A 6,000-nucleotide genomic window follows, 5' to 3' on the forward strand; every position below is an offset into this window, starting at 1 on the left:
CAAGAATGAAATCTTCTTTCTTTTTGGGTTATGGAGAGGAGAAGGGATAGGGTCAGGAAAGCTGCAAGAAAATATAGCTTAACTAGAATATTAATATGCAAACGTTTAATATTTGCAAAACTGCAGTCTCCTTGCATTTTCTCCCTTATGATAGTTAGCAGTTCATTTATTCACATAACAGCTATTTTTGTAAAGTATTTACTATTGTCAAGGCATCCTGCTGGGCTTTGTTGAATAAGAACTAGTTCACCTTGTCAGAGAGCTTACATTTTAAAATAAATTTACAATCTAAAAAATGCATACATTTTCTTCTCTAAATACAAAAGTTTGTTTTTCATCAACCCTATATGATCATATATTCTATGAATTTGTTTTTAGATTCTTATGATGATCAAATTTGTGAATTTTATTTCCATAGCTCTCCCATGATAAAGTGATATGCTAATAAACCTCATTTTGCACATATTTTGCTAAAAAGAAAAATTAACTTTAGAGTCATTAATTAGAACAGTGATGTGTGTGTGTGTGTGTGTGTGTGTGTGTGTGTAGAGACAGAGAGAGTTGTTTTCACTGCTTTTTTTCCCCTCCAAATGTGGCAGTGAACTTCAAACGCCCCCTTAGGTGTCAGTTAGTACTTGGCAATATTTATCTGTGTTTTCATGCTGCTTGACTCAGTTTTACTTAGTTATATTCAAATGAGGGCCAGTAAAGAGCCCCATGGGCAGAAATTCTTTGAAATATTGAAAAGATAGTTTCCTTTTTACACACTGCAATGAAAGCTTAGATAAATTAATATAGGGTAGTACTCATGATTAAACTTGGTTATGTTTTGTTGGAAAGCCCATGTTTGTTCAGTTTTCAAATACCTGAAGAAATAACATTAGTCAATATGACATTTAAGTATTACAGTACCTTAATTGAAAGGGATTAACTAAGTACATTGTAATACGTGTGTGTTTTTAATAACGTTTAAAATAACTTTTAATAACTTTAAAATAACTTTTAAAAGTTAATCATATGGATTAACTATCCTTATGACATTTTTTTTCCAGAGGAGTTTAGAAGCTTCAAGAACTTATGTAATTTGACTACAAATGAAGATATTATATTCAATATACACTATAGTATTTCTACAACAGCTGTCTTGTATATTTTATTTTCTCCAATAAAAATCTAGTGGAGGGGACCATGGGAAATGGCTAAGTATGAAGATCATGAATTCTCATCCTCCTACTTTAATGTTGGATTCTGTGATGCTCTTAAGCTCCATATTGATGATCTTTTACCACTTCTTTATTACACAAATGCAGTCTTTACCTAGAAACAATGGTCTCGGTAGAAGGCAATAATGTTAGAGAACAGAATCGATAGACGTAAAGCACTACAACAAATACACAAGCTGAAGGACCTGCAGATTAATTTCAGCTGCAAACCCTGAGAAGGAAGTAAGGTTTTGCTTTAAGCACAAAAGGAGATAGTTAAACTGAGAGCTTCAGCACCCTTATCTTCCATGAATATGAATACTAGGTTCCTGTCTCTTACCCACAGCTAGGAAGGGGCTATCTTATTTTAGACTAAGTTGCAGAATGGTACCCTCTTGAAAAAAGATGAATTGGCATGTTCTCTTTTTGAAGGATAGCCTTCTTATTACTATACACAACTGAATGAGTTCCAAAGAAAAAGGGGGGGGGGAGGGAAATTTTGGATAAGCAGTAGTTGAGTGGAAATAGAAAAAAATCCCTCAGAGTAAATCTAAATATGAATATTTTGAGTTTATGATCGCTTACCAATTTTTATTTGCAAAAAGTAGCATATATCTGTACAAATTATTCTAAATGTTGGTTATAGGAAAAGTGTACAGCAAAGAGATAATAATATAGCTCCCATTATGAGTCCTTACAATATCACCTTAATAAATATTGATTGAGTTATACATGAATGCACATATATAAATTAGTTATATAAAGATCAAAAGAGAAGATATTTAAGTGTTCTAGATTAATTAAGGTACACAAGATAGAAATTAAATCATTTGTGACAAAGTAATTACTGATGTCAACATATTTAATGCCTTAGAAAGGTTTGTATATATGTTTGATGTAGCCTAAAATACAATTTTTTCCCTTCTCTTCTAGAATATCACACAAAAGCAACAAGGAAAATAGAAAGAAAAGAAGAAAAACAAGAAACAGAATTTTAAGAAAAATCTGATTCAAACATGTATTATGGGTTCCAGAATAAATTGAGATTTTTCAAAAACAATACAGAGATAAACACTCCTTAAGAGAAATAGTCATAATTTCCATGTGTTTTAAATACTACAACTAGCAGTATATACAGATCTATATAGATGCCTACCATGGGTCTATAAGCTCTCTATATACCAGGGTATTTAACCCTTGTATCCTCTCTATGAGATAGGTGGCATGATGCAAATAAGGAAATTGAGGCATAGAGACATTAAAAAAACTGGATTAATACCATATAAGTCAAGGGTAAGTGAGGAAAGCAGGATTCAAATTCTAACAGCTTCAGCTCTGGAGGCTACACTCAAAACCAATGAACAGACTGAGTTTCCTAAGGTTGATGTCAAAGGTTATCCAAATGCTAAATTTTATGATTTTAGTGTCAAAAATTAGCATACGCATAAGTGTTATTTCTAGGCAATTTGGTTTAATCAATCAAGCCACATTGATTCATTGGAAAACTGTGAAATAGAACAAGGTAGATCAACAGGTTCTAATGAGAACTAACCCATGAGGTATAGAGTTAAATAGAAAAGCAAAGTTCACGATATCATGGGGTAGCATGTTTTTGGACAAAAAAAATACCGAGAGAGAGAGAGAGAGAGAGAGAGAGATCTCCAGAATAGTTTAGAAAGGACTCATTACCATGACTGCCTCTAAAGAGGGAAATTAATTATCTGGATATAAGAGATTGGAAATATAATTTTCATTGTGAACTTTCAAAAAGAACTTGAATTCTGTACATGATCAAGTATCAGACCTACATCTTTTTGTTGCTTCTAATTAATAGATATTATTTTTTAGAGCAGGCTTCAGTATATTGAAATGAGGCTTCACATTAAAAAAAGATAGATTTCAGTTCCCACAAAAGAGAGCCCAAGTATGTATGAGGAATTCTACCAAATATTGTAATAAGAATGAATATCAGTTCACCATAAAGGCTTCAAAAAATGTACATGAGGGAACACTTCCCAACTCATTCTCTGACGCCAATATTATCAAGATATCAAAACAGTGCATAACTTTGTAAATATACTAAAATTTTTAAAGTGTCAAATACACTTTATCACTGAATTTTGTGATATGCAAATTACATATCAACTTTTAAAAATAAGATCTATTAGAGGGAACCATAATATAGGAAGTAAAAACATAAATTAAAAGAATCCTTATCCTCAAATATGTCTTTTAACAAAGGAAGAAATTGGAAAATAGCCCCAATATTGACAGATAAGATAAATCTTTAATTAAAAAGTACTAAAGCATGTAGGTAAAGGTTTAAATATTTACTGAGAAATATATAAACAAATAATGAAAAACTATATCTATAAAAATAAGTTGCTTAAGAAATAACATCAAGTAGTTATGAATCAGTAAGTACTAGAGACAGAAAAAAAAATTCTCAAAATTTCTCGCTCAAAAAATCCAGGCCCAGATAGCTTTACTGATAAATTGTACCATACATTTAAACAAGAGTCAATACCAATTCTTTACAAACTCTTCCCAAATACGGAAGAGGAGAGGAACATTCCCCAACTCATTCTGTGTGGCTAGTATGATCCTGAGAGCAAAACTACACAAGGATATCATAAGAAAAGAAAACTATTTCTTAACAAGTAGCTGTAACTGAATCCAGCCACATATAGGAAGGTTTATAGACCATGACTGAGTAGGATTTATTCCTTGAATGCAAGTCTGCTTCAACATTGGAAAAATCAATAGAATCCACCATACCAATTAATAAGAAGACAAATCACATGATTCTATCAATTGTTACAGAAAAAAAATTGACAAAATTCAACACTTACTGATACAAAAAATTTCAGCATGTTAGAAATCGAGGGAGATTTCTTCAAATTAGTAAAGAGTATCTACACCAAAAATTGCAGCTAACATCACATTTAATGTTGAAAGACAAAGTACCCACCCCCCCCCAGTAAGATTGGGAACAAAGCACGTATGTCTACTCTCACCATTTGTTCTCAGAATAGTACTAGAAGTTTTTAGTTTGCAGCAATGAAGCAAAGAAAGAAAGGAAAGGGAAGGGAAGGGAAGGGAAGGGAAGGGAAGGGAAGGGAAGGGAAGGGAAGGGAAGGGAAGGGAGAAAGGAAGAAAGGAAGAAAAGAAAGAAAGAAGAAAGAAAGAAAGAAAGAAAGAAAGAAAGAAAGAAAGAAAGAAAGAAAGAAAGAAAGAAAGAAAGAAAGAAAGAAAGAAAGAAAGAAAGAAAGAAAGAAAGAAAGAAAGAAAGGAAGAAAGAAAGAAAGAAGAAAGAAAGAAAAAAAAAAGATTATAGGTTGGAAAGAAAGAAATTAACCTGTTACTTGCAGATGGTACAATTGTGCCTAAAAAAAGAGGTCTTTAAACAATAAATGGGATCAGAAAGGACTTTTTCCATTCCATTTCCATTTTTCATTTTTTCCTTTTTGCCACCATATGTCTACCCATCCTTGAGCATCTTTACACCCGTGAATTTTACCTTCTCTCCTGATACTATGATAAATGAGCCTCCTTTTCTCCAGGGCCGACCTATTCCTTGCCCGCGAAGTCTCATACCCTCTGCAGTTATGAGGAGCATCACCGGGGTGCCCTGTATTTTGTTTCTACATTTGGCTTCTTGGATATTACACTTTCATAATATTTGTGATCACTGGTCACTATTGTTCTCTCTTTTGCTGGTTCCTCCTCATCTTTCCAGTCACTTTATACTAGAGTCCTCAAAATTCAGACATCAAACTGTTTCTTTTCTTTTCTTTTCTTTTCTTTTCTTCTTCTTCTTCTTCTTCTTCTTCTTCTTCTTCTTCTTCTTCTTCTCTTTCTTCTTCTTCGTGGTTTATTGCTTAGTGATTTTATCTCATCTCTTTGAATTAAACACTATGCACACTTTGGACTCTGCCTTTATTAGTATTGATTCCCCAAAAAGAATTCTTGAGATGAGGATTTGAGTACAAGTAGTTTATTTGGGAAAAAAATCCTGGAGGTGGGTCAGGGTGAGGGGCATTAGGCAAATAGAGAAGTTTGGAAACCAATGGAGGCAAATAAACTTGTTATTAAACAAGTTATCAGTAGAAATCAGCTTAAAATCCCATTGGGGAACGATGAGAATCAGAGAAGTGCATATGCCTGGGTTGTCCCACCAGGAGGGATGAAGAGAACGTGCAGGAATATTTATCCATTCCGAGGGCTTCTCCAAGACGATGTTAGTTCCTCCACAGCTTTGACCAGTTTGGGCTTCCGCCTCCACCTGTCAAGGAACCTAAGGCAAAAAATAATAGCTGCCAACAGTTGGAAATAGTGTGAGTTTGCAAGTATATGAAAAATGTAATCTCTACTAAGATTTCTAAGGCATCTCAACAGTATGTTCATTATGGATTTCCTGATCTCACATATGTCCCACAGTTGTTTCTCCTGCAATTCCCATTTCACGAAATGGTAATTCCAACCTTGCAATTGCCAAAAAGATCGGAGTCACTCTTGAGTCTGAGTCTCACACGACCCTTCCCACCCCCATCCAATCTGTCCACACATCCTGAGGGCTTCTCTCTCTGTGTCTCTGTGTTCTCTCAATCCCTCGCCTTTCCTTGGCTACCACCCCATCTGAGTTAACATATGGTGACAATCTTCTAACTCATTTGTTTCATTCGGCTATAGCTTCCTGTATGGCATCCAAAATGATTCTGACAAAAACCTAAAACCCGTCGTGTAATTCCTCTACTCAAATCTTCTAGTAGGATTCCGTATCACTCATAATAAAAAC

The sequence above is a fragment of the Canis aureus genome, chromosome 4 (assembly GCF_053574225.1).
Source record: "Canis aureus isolate CA01 chromosome 4, VMU_Caureus_v.1.0, whole genome shotgun sequence".
NCBI classification, from domain to species: domain Eukaryota; kingdom Metazoa; phylum Chordata; class Mammalia; order Carnivora; family Canidae; genus Canis; species Canis aureus.